Here is an 11,402-nt window from a genome sequence, read left to right on the forward strand (position 1 = left end):
TCTTACCCTCCGGCTGGCAACCCAACACACTTAAGGCTGGTCCCTGGAGGCTTGCAGCAAGAAACACCTTCGCTTGCCCATCGTTCCATCCATTGGCCACACGACAGGCCATGAAGTGTGCCTTGTAGTCCTTCCAAGGCACCTTACTGTTAAATCTATCCGGACAAATGTTCGGTTTCTTCAACTTAATCTCTGTTTCAGCCACGTCCTCCTTGACTGGTTCCGATGTGTTTTTCTCCTTAAGGACCGTTCCTGCAGGTCCATCTTTCTTGGCTGTCTCCAAGGTACATTCCTCTCTCACAGAGGTCGCCATTGTATTGGCTGGTGTTGCTGGCACTGTTCCCAAGGGTGACAGTCTTGGTGTAAGCGAAAACAACTCAGGAGTTTTAATTCCTGGTGTCATTTCCAGTCCACGCTGCGTAGACTCCAGCAACTCCCCTTTTATTTTCTCTAGTTCGTCCTTCAGACGCTGCCTTTCCTCAATGGCATCCTGAAGAAGTTCCTCTCCTCTCTGGACATCCATCCTAAGGATGGCCACTTCTTCCTCCATCATGTCTTTATTTAGCAGTTCCATTCCCTTTATCCTCGATCCTCAAGGTTCCTGATGTACGCTTTTATCCCACTTCTGACACCAATGTGGCGCTGATCGAACCGGGGCTCCCCAAACTCAGGTCGCCCTGGCCTCCTGACTAAACCTTTGGTAAGCCTAGACGAGCGGTGATCTAGGTGACCTAGGGAATGCGTCCGTTCGGAAGGCCGTATGCCGCCAACACGTACAATATAGTCTCCTTAAGGGTGTTCACTTAAGGGAGGGACATCAACTGACAGACTGAACAAACGATGAAGGAACAGACACTGACACCTTTATTCATCAGACAACGACGACAATCAAGTTCTTTAATTCTCTATTGGGTTCAATTAGAATGTAAGAGTTAATCAACAATAATTACTGAATGAAACGGCACCTGCGTCAAGGGTGGACTATTCGCAGCGCTCCCCCACGCTCTTTTGCGACTTCCTATCAGGCAACCCCAAGTTACCGGCGGCAGGACTCCCGAGGCCCCAGTGGATACAGCCCACGAGGTAGCAACACACGGACCAAGATTCAGATCCCCGGTGTGTCTCCTCCAGCTACTAACCTCCTGTCCTCGCCCAGTCGTCAGCACGTCAGTGCAGTACACGACAACGCACACACACGTTCGTTCTCCACGAGACGCCGCAATTCACGTCCGTTCTCAACGACGCGCTGTGACCAACTCCTCCCGCGCAAACGGACCCAACAACAGAGGGCGCTGAGCAAGCTCGCTGCAGCTCGCTCTATAAATAACTCGCTGCAAGCACACCGTTGCGCTACAATATTTTCGGATCTTTCCTATGTTGCGGATGTGAAATGAAGCAGAGCATTATCTGCTTTTACGTTGTAAATCCGGTGAGCAAAATGGGCTGCGTCACGCGGCCTGGCGCGATGCGCGAATTATCATGTGGCTTCGATTTACGCGCATACTTCATACGTATACCACGCATGTTCAGGCCAGCGTCGCCAACGTGCGTTGGCGACGCTGGCCTGAACATGCGTTGTGCCCCACTTATAGTTGTTTTTTCCCACATGCGTACGGGACCAAACGATTCCAAATAACACGCGCAGTGAGACGCTCTCATGGGCGTGCGCGTGAAACGTCGCGCAAGATCTTGCGCGACGCTATGCGCTTAGCATTTTGCTCACAGGCGCAATAGCAAATGTCGTGTCTAGGTTTTATTATATGTCTATGGCCGCGCCACGTTCGTGACGTTAGAAATTTTGCGACAAAGAATATTTTCATCCATTATCTGCCAATCCCTCCACATACAGTTGGTGACTTTCTTCCAAAATATAAAACACTCTTTTTCTTTTCACTGATACCGTTGCAACGCAACGGTAGAGGAGAAAATGAAAGCAGTTTGTATTGATGCCTTGGCACTTGTGGAACATGAAAATATTACTTAAGAGGGCTTTTAGGTCAGATTAATTACGTTAAGCCCGGCGGGAAAAGCCAGAAAGGGGCGGGGCCTAAACCCCCCTCGTGTACATTTTGGCTCCTATCGTCGCAAAGCATTTCTTAAATCCTGCCAAGTTCCTTTGACAGTTGTTCAGATGCCTTGCGGTACGGAAGATGGATAGTGCCACTCAATAAGCGTGAATATATTTTTTGTACGTGTGAATAAGTGGCGGCCGCTGTACAAAAAAATATTTTCACACGTACAAAAAACATATTCACAATTATTATGTGGCGGCCGCCATTCATTATGTGGCGGCCGCCCCTTATTGTGTGGCGGCCGCCCCTTATAATGTGGCGGCTGCCCCTCCGGACACTTCACTGTCCGGGGGTCAACCCCCAATTTTGAGGTGGACCGTGAATTAGGGTGCGCACATAATGTTTTTGCATTTTCTTGTCATTTGGACCTTGTAGATCAATATTCCAACGAGTGCCACCTTGGCACCCTTGAGCATTTTTTTTTAACAATAAAAGATGTAAATTAGCTTCCGCCATAAGGAAAAATATGAGTTGTGTATACATCTCTACAGGGTTTCTTCCAAACTTATCAATGGAGGTGCCCAGATTATGTTTGGGGTAAACAAATATATTAATACCGTTTTTCAATGACTTATTTATTTATTTTATGCATGATATGCAAATTAGCATCCGCCATTATCAAAAATTGAATTTCAATCCATATCTCCTCAGGAATTCGTCCAATGGTATCAAACAAGGTGTCTAAACCCATATGTTTGGGGGGTGGGAAGTCAATGAATGTATTTAAGCCATTTCTACAGTGAGTATGTACATACTTTATGCACATTATGCAAATTAGCGCTCTCTATTATCAAAAATAGTTATAACATTTTCTCCGCAGGAGTTTGTCCAGTCGTACCTAACGAGGCTTCTAAACTCATGATTTAAGGGTCATTGAAGCCCTTCATGCATAATATGCAAATTGGCATCCTCCATTAGCAAAAATGCATTTTTCTTTATACATGTATCTATGCAGAATATTGTCCAAGCTTATCAGCAGAAGTGTTCTTTATCGACTTGCGTTACTCGAACTCAAAATGAATACTCATCTAACTGAAACAACCAATCTCCATCTTCAGGAGTCCTTAATATTTTATTTAAAATTGAACACATTGTATATTATATATATTCGATATTTAATTTAGTATTTGCAGTTTTATGTAAATTAATAAATACATTGCAAGAAAATGTTCATTTGAAATATTTAAATTGTTTCCATGGCAATATTACATTTTTCAAAGTAAAGTATAGTTGCCATAAAACATTAACCAGTGTTCGCTCGTACCCCCGCCCTGCAAACGGGACGCTGGGATACTCTGATGAGCTTCACAGAATCTTGTGAAGGAAGTGGCCTATGACCTATGTATAAAGCATCTGGCTGCAGCTGTTCAAGACCGCAGTTAGACAATGTGCGGAAATGCTATCCGAAAACTTCCCATAGAATTGCGCACACTTCGTCTCGGTCCATTAACAGCGGTCACCCCTACACCCGGTCATTATCACGCAGTGAAGACCGGCTCCTCACACTGTTATTCCCTTAATAATACACTAGGATGTAAAAATACACCATGATAAAAAATACCTTAACATATGTAAACTGTTACACGCTAAAACAGCAATAAAAGTACAACTAAAAATTACCAAGGTTTAAGTCCTTTTTAAAAAAATCTTTTCCTACTCATAAACATTTCCAATTTTTAAATTTGTAGGCAAACTCGATCCTAAAGAGATTTTTACAAACGCGCCTAAAGAGCATATCACCAGATGCGTAAGAGAAAAACCAAGAAGTTTTCCAAAAATCGGGAAATACATGAAATGGATTATCATGATGTATAAACCAATACGAACAGTAAAACGAATAAATTCGAATTTTTGAATCGTTTTGAGATTTACACACAAACAAAAAATCAAAAATATGGCAGCATTCTGATAAAAACTAAATAGGTTTCACTTCAGAACAATTCAGAACACAATATAAAATTGTTTGATAGAATCATATGACATTTTGATGAATAAGCTGAGATAATTGCGGTAATAGACAGATAGAACCAGTGTTTGTGTGGGGAAACCCACAAAACAAGTACAAGAAAGCGGAGCTTGAGTAGAGGCTACTATTTTTCAACTTGGTACGGATTTCGGACTTGATTTCCCTTTTAAAAAAATCCTCCAGAGCCTCGGATCAGAAAAGAAAAAGAAAATTGCTGCTATACAAGAAGTATCCGACTGAAAAATAACGTTTCTAAGATAAAACTTTGACTAGTGTTTTTCTAGTGTTTTTTTTTTCGAGCAAAATCTGGGGTTTTTCAGATTTTGCGAGTGGTAACGCTGCCCATAATGCGCTCGCGTGCTTTGCACGTAAACGTCACGCACGAAAAAAAAATTGTTATTCAACACTCGCGATGCCTGTACGATATGGATTATGGCAGCCTCGTTTTTCGCAAAAGAAACCTGTATCTTCGGTTGTACAGGGACGAAAGGGGTACGTACATTTAATACAAATCTTTGCTAACGTCCAAACGTTAAGTTTGAAAGGATTGATTCTTCAAAATCACAACTTTTAACATTTTAAGATGGCGTCGGCACGTACAACGGATAAACTGCAGCCTAATTATAATGTGCCATATTTTTGACACATTTAAATTACACAACTCCAGGGGTTAAGATCGCGCAAGGCATGAGGGGAAACGACATGGCGCAGCAAGATCGTACCCATGGGGAACGAGGTTGCACCAGGAATTATTCTGGCTGAATTTTCGGCCCCGCTGGGCCTTAATTAGTCTATTACATAGACCACGGCGAATGCCGTGGTCTATTATGCGCGAATAGATTTGCTGATTAATTAGGCAAGACCCCGCCTCTTGACACCCTAGATTTTGACCAATCAGCAGGCGCTTTCTATAGGTCTATCGGGTCTTCGATCATTCACCCGTTGCCCGTCATAGACAAGGATTTTAAAAAAATCGCGGCGCGCGGCATCATGTTACGCGAATTCCCGGCTGTTGTTGTATTACAAAACGCTGCGTCTGAATTGACCAATCACAGCGTTTGTCCTGATTTTGATATGAAATGACGTCACGATTTAGTAAAGTCGACTCCGATTGGTCTCCATGCAGCCATTTTGAAGCCCGTACCAAATGAAGGCTCCGGCTTAGGCCTTCAATATGCGGCTCCGTTTTGGGCCCAAATATTGGAGCCTGGGCAAAGCCTGCCGAGGAGGTGACTTCATGAGGCTCCGTGACGTAGTGTCACGCGTGACAGACACAAACAATTTATACAATTTTCATCTGCCTTAATGGCGGTAGTTTTGCTTGCACAAACATGGCTCAAAGAATCTTTTCAAGAAAACGGAAGTTTCCAACCGAAAGTGTTTCGGTGTAAAGGTAAGTTCATGACATAATTTGGAAGAAAGTCACCAACTGTATGCAGACTGTATGCAGGGGGGGGGGGGGGGGGGGGGGGGTCCAACCCCCAAGCTTTGTCCCAAAAATTTTTTTCATACAAATTCCTAAAAAGTAAGTCGAACCCCCCCCCCCCCCCCCGCTGTGACACCCCCAAAAATTATACTGCTATAATGTCTGCCTGTTTAAAATACGGTGCACCATTCTGTAATCTAGTGTTAAAAATCGTCGAATTTGAACAGCGCCCCCTATTAAAATATGGTACCATAATTATATAAGTCATTCCCTTTATGTAAATTCCTTAAGATTGTCCGGCCGGGGTCATGGTGCGTGTGCCCTTGAGCAAGGCACTTTGTCACTGATTGCTTCTCTCCACCCAGGAGTAAATGGGTACCTGTGAGGGCAGAGATGATTATTGTGATTGAATAAGCTTGCTTGCAGCATCGAGCTGTATACTCCCCAGGGAGCTGAGATGGTATTTGGAATGTTTCATTGGCCCAATGGTCAGGGGTAATAATAATACTGTAAGCGTTGTGATTTAGTTTACTAAAAAGACCGTTCTTTAATGCCGATTATTATTATTATCATTATTATTATTATTTATTTATTTCTAACTAGCAAATTTCCCTTTATCTAAATAAGGTTTACATACAATGGGGAATGGGTCAACAAATTTTACAGGCCTGACAGGCTTTTTTTATATTTCCAATTTGCACTAACTTCAAACATATATTTGTAAACAGGGACGGAGGAACTTTACTGAGAGAAGTTCATGGACTTGAGGAAACAAATATGATGAAGACTTCCAGGAGGGAAGGAGAGGCCATTGTAATACAATGTATGGACGAGTAAGTAGGATATACGTTTTATAATACATCACCCAAAGATTCTGCTTCTGGATTGGCCGAAATCGACTCGCTTGGCAATTATGATTTCGACCATTAACTGAGAACGTATGACACATGTTGCATATATGCAACATCGGTGTGTGCCTTGTGCGTGGTGTTCACATGCACTACAGAGTTTGGTTCAAAAAGAGGTAGTTTGGAAAAGTTCATATAAATTTTGATTTGAATCTCTTTTTGAAGTACTAGTTCTTTATTATTTGTGTTTTGGCTAAATTTATAAGTTGTCTATCAAAGCGGAATCTGTGGTTGAGGCAATAAGACAAATGTATCGGCTTTGAACTTGTGCTGCTATAGTTGAGGGTTCCGACAAACTTAAGCATCCCTGAGTAATCCAGGGAGCTTTTCATTTCCCTTCGGCAATGTCTTGGGAGGATACTGCACCAGCACCGCCACCAGTCAATATGGGCACACCCAACTATTTTGTCCTAGACCATCATCATTCTCAATTCAGCTTTTGTTTCTTTTTCTTCAAGGTTCTTTGGTTCTCCAGAAAATTAAGAGTCCAAGCACAGGAGCAAGACAAACCCCATCATCATGGACTTTCTACACCATCATGGAGTGCCCACCAGGAAAGAACCACTCCACCAGTCTCCCACTTCTTATTTCTAGCAGTGGAGGAAAGTTCAGTGTCAAAGCCTCTTCTAGTCAGCCAAAAAAACGAAGAGGAGTACTTAATTTCTGTTTGCCAGCGTTGTTGTTTAGGATCTCTGACATTAGAGACTAATTGCACAATGATCTTCTGAATTCTCGGACTGGTCCTGACACTTGTCTAAAGATCTGTTCTGCAAGGTACAGGGGTGTGAACTCTCAGCTTAAAAGCTGATTTCAGCTTTTATTGTTTTGGATTTCAGCTTTTTTCCCCTCACTTGCTGTGTACAAAAGTATAGCAGATTTCCAAAGTTCAGCTTTTTACACCCTTTTCAGCTGTTTTCAGCTATTTTTTATCAGTTGTCACTCTCACCCCTTATTGTACTTAAAATAAATTTAGGTGCTCAATGTATAGTGCTGTTTACACTAGAAAACTATTGAAACAGGTCCAGGTCAACATAGCTCATGTTGCCTAGCCCGGTTGACATTTATAATTACATCATATAAGTGTTTGACTGTTTACATTTATATGCTGGGGTAAAATTATATTTCTAATGATTTAATTGTCAGAAATAGAAAATGTTCAGGCCTCTTTTTAAGAAAAGAATATTCCCACTGTATTTGCGATGTGTGTGAATTTACTTAATATTCTTGTCACTTTTTTTAAGGGATCACAATGATTTCTGTCTTCATAAGCTACAGCAAAGGAAACATTTCCATTTTGAAATATAAATATTTCATTAAGTGCCTTTTTATCTAAACATTTGGATTTTTTTTGGGGGGGGGGGGGTGATTATACATGCTGTTACTGTTGAACTGTTATGTATGTACATAACTTGTTTTTAAATTCTATTGTACTATGTAGTTCCTCAAGATACATCAAGATACATTTTTGTGTTTCGCTGACACAATGTTTGTGCTGAACGATTGTTAGTTCTGATGTCCTGTGCAATATGAATCTTGACTCTTTACAGTTGAACCTTCTGGCCAAATAAACCATCAATAAAAATACAAGTATAACAATTCTTTGCAGAAAAGGGCAGTTTAATTCTCGAAAGACGGGGATAGCATTTTGTTGTAGGGATAGATGATAGATCAAACCTAAATCTTTAAGACTTGCCAGTGTTATTTTCTAATATTATCCCGAAAAAAGTCCTTTTGTAATGATTGTTGTTTTTCAAGCAATAAAAAATTACTCACTTTTAAATGATGAGAGACATTGACCAAAAAATTGCTATTTGTTTATTGAATTATTACTTAACTATTTCGATTTAGTGGCTGTCAGACAATAATTCCCGTTCACGTGGGCAAGGTTGGTCCTCGCCCAATCAGTATCGATAAAAGTACCCCCCCCCCAAACAAAAATTAAGAGAGATTTGGTTGGAATGAAAATATTCGAAAATTTATTCTTAGAAAAGAAATCGAATTGGGATATAGGCCCTAATGCCCATTGTACTCTTTCCCACAAAGTATTTAAAGACAGACTCAAAATATCACAGCAGAGCCCGCTTTTTTTATCGATACAACACAAATAAAACCATTTATTAGCGCTAAAGTATCAATATCATTGTCATTCAAAGCCCGACAATGTCATCATACAACGACGAACGCTGCTGAGAGGCTTGGCGCGGAGCCGCACGAAGACGAAGCCTCATAAGTCGAAGCCGGTGCATAAGCCGAAGCCGAAGCCTGAGGTTTGGTAAACGCCTGAGACAACCGTTCCGTAGTACCATAAAAAGACTAGATCGGCAGCGCGTGCAGACGCGCAATATAGAGTGTGCACAAATTTCTCCGTTCTTTCATATGGACGCTCTACGCGCAGCAGTCTGGCATATGCCCAAGCGTCAGCTCAATGCATTGATCATTGCAAATTAATTCTCAAAGAATCTTTAGCATATAAAGGCCCTGAATAAGTGGAATTTTGTTTTGCGAAGTGCAACAACAATTACGCAGTAGGAAATCTACTAAAACTATTCCTAGCATGCAAAGGTACGATAAAAAAAATATTTTTTTAGGCAATTTTTATGCGCGAGTTAACATTTTGTAGGAACCATGCAAATAGTCCACTCACAGGAATTATGTTTGCGCAAACATCCTGCCCCCATAAAATAAATTAGAATAAATTACAAAAGCCTGCTACTTAGGTACACACGATGGGTGAATTTGCCTCCAAACTGTCCTACGAGTTTATGTCTCCTACAGATTGGCTACATCAACGTAACGTAGACCGGGGCCTTTGCCTGTCAGCAGTCGTTTCCATAGGTTTCCAACTTTCCATTCATTGACATGAATCAACTGAATTTCAGTCATTTTCCATTTCTTGACATGACAAGGATATTTTTAGAAGAGAGATTTTCTTACGATAGATTTAAAATTCCTGACAAACTCGCTAAACGAAATTCCGAATATTTCTTGAAGAAAAGGACATGCATTTATCTCCAAGACTAATCCCCGCCCCCAATGACTTTGGATCATTCGAAATACGCACTGGATGGACCGGGAACAAGTCTAGGTCTCCCCTAACTCTCCTTTTCTGGCCGTTGAAGGGGAACTTAATTGTGCACGTAACCCATACAGGAAAAGTACTATAATATCAGCCTTGTGGTTGCGAAGGCCTAAAGCCCGGTTCATACTCTGCGCGAAAGCGAAAGCGACGTGGCAAGTATTCGCACTGCTGTGAATTCGTAAAAGTTGAACATATTTCAACTCGGGCGAATTTTGCAGCGAATGTTTCATGACGTCAAAAGTTAATCCGATTACGTACATGGACGCTACCATCAGAGCAGTGAAATTCCTGCAGCCCCCCCCCCCCCCAAAAAAAAACCCCCAAAACATGGCTTTTTGAATATTGGGTAAAAAAAAAATATGCTCAGTGTGATTGAAATGTTAAATTATAACAGAAGAAGAAATTCTAAATGTCATGTCAGTAAAAAAAAAAATCGCCGTTATTGATGCCGAAACGTCATAGTAAGTAAATAAGTAAACTCTTTCACGCGCCAATGTGGCCCCTCAGGCCGGTGTTTACCTCCGGTTTCAGTAGCATGAAACGACTGAGAATATTTCTACTCCCCCTGGATGGGATGCTAGTCCATCGCAGGTTACTCCCCAGTTAATGCTGGTACCCATTTATACTCCTGGGTGGAGAGAGGCAAGTGGAGGTGAAGTGGCTTGCCCAAGGACACAACATAATTATGACCAGCAGCTGGATTCGAACCTCTGACCCTCTGATCATGAGTCACGAACCCTAACCACTAGGCCACACTCCCGTGAACAAGTAACACTAGGCCACAAGTACCCCACTAGGCCACACTTCACTGGTGAAGCTGACCTAAAAGTCGTGGAAAAATCGTTCCAAAAAGGTCCCCAAATCTATATATTTTTTATCTCAATTTCTAGGAATCTCCACAAGTTGTTATTTCACGAGTAGTTGAACACTAATATCATCTAAGTATATTGAAAAGATTGACAGATATTGCAAACACCAGTGTTACAGCTTTGAAAAATGAACGTACCCAAGCCTATTTTTCCAATTACAACGACAAATACTGAACATTTCAAAACGATTTTTAGCACATAGTTGGATCATTATAAGGGAAACAAACCCTGAAAGTTGCATGAAGGTACGGGCTTCCAAACGGGATAAATTGATTTTCAAAGATTTCGCCGGCGAACATCCACAATGTCTGTGTGCATGATTTTTCATTCAAAATAAAGTATTACGTAACCTTTAGAAATCGGCCTTCGCAACCACATGGCTGGTATCAGCTGTTTCGTGGCTTGGATCGTACTAATATCGGCGATAGTGCGCTATGTTTTCATCAATCGTTTGGCTAAAAGCACGATAAAAGACGCTTTATATGAATGGTCAACTATATGCAGGTCAAAGAGGTGGCCGTCACGCATATTTAATCACCGAATCTAAACGCGTATAGGTCCACTAGTAGCGGGCTCCGTTCTTTTTCCTACAATAACGTTGTTCGTCAACCATGAACAAATCACGGCTCATTTTGATTGAATGGGATATTTTAATCTCTTAAATGCTTGGTAATTGGTGGATACACGAGAAGCCACACTCACTATCGACTGCCTCTTAATTGGTTTGATCACGTTTGCTTCGACGTTTGGTGCAACAGGATCACATCATCAATCTCAGAGGATCGAAACAACGTTTGTTTAGTCGTACCTCTGCAAATCGTCAAATTCAGCAGATGGCACGTTCGGTCAGATTATGCTCCAAATTTGATACCTTAATGAATTAACGAGCTCTCTATAACAGGCCTGAAAAGAACACGCTGTCAGCACCGATCATTCTCCCATCTCCCCCTCTTCTCTGGGAATTGTCTTCATCTTCGAAAATAATTGCGCTTCACGTGAATCAAACTTAACATGAAAGTAAAATCCGTAATTTCTAGACTGAAAAATTTGGGGAAGGGTACAACAGTTTTAACTGAATTGTT

The 11,402-nt window shown here is 41.5% G+C and overlaps 1 long non-coding RNA gene across 1 annotated transcript; it reads left to right on the plus strand.

Moving 5' to 3' along the window:
• The first annotated feature begins 4,489 nt into the window (after nucleotides 1-4,489).
• Nucleotides 4,490-8,176, plus strand: LOC119741797. The gene is made up of 3 exons (XR_005272775.1): nucleotides 4,490-4,530; nucleotides 6,193-6,297; nucleotides 6,831-8,176. It is a non-coding gene; the product is annotated as an uncharacterized LOC119741797 (long non-coding RNA).
• The last annotated feature ends 3,226 nt before the right edge of the window (nucleotides 8,177-11,402 follow it).

Source organism: Patiria miniata, unplaced genomic scaffold, assembly GCF_015706575.1.
Source record: "Patiria miniata isolate m_02_andy unplaced genomic scaffold, ASM1570657v1 HiC_scaffold_5, whole genome shotgun sequence".
NCBI lineage: Eukaryota > Metazoa > Echinodermata > Asteroidea > Valvatida > Asterinidae > Patiria > Patiria miniata.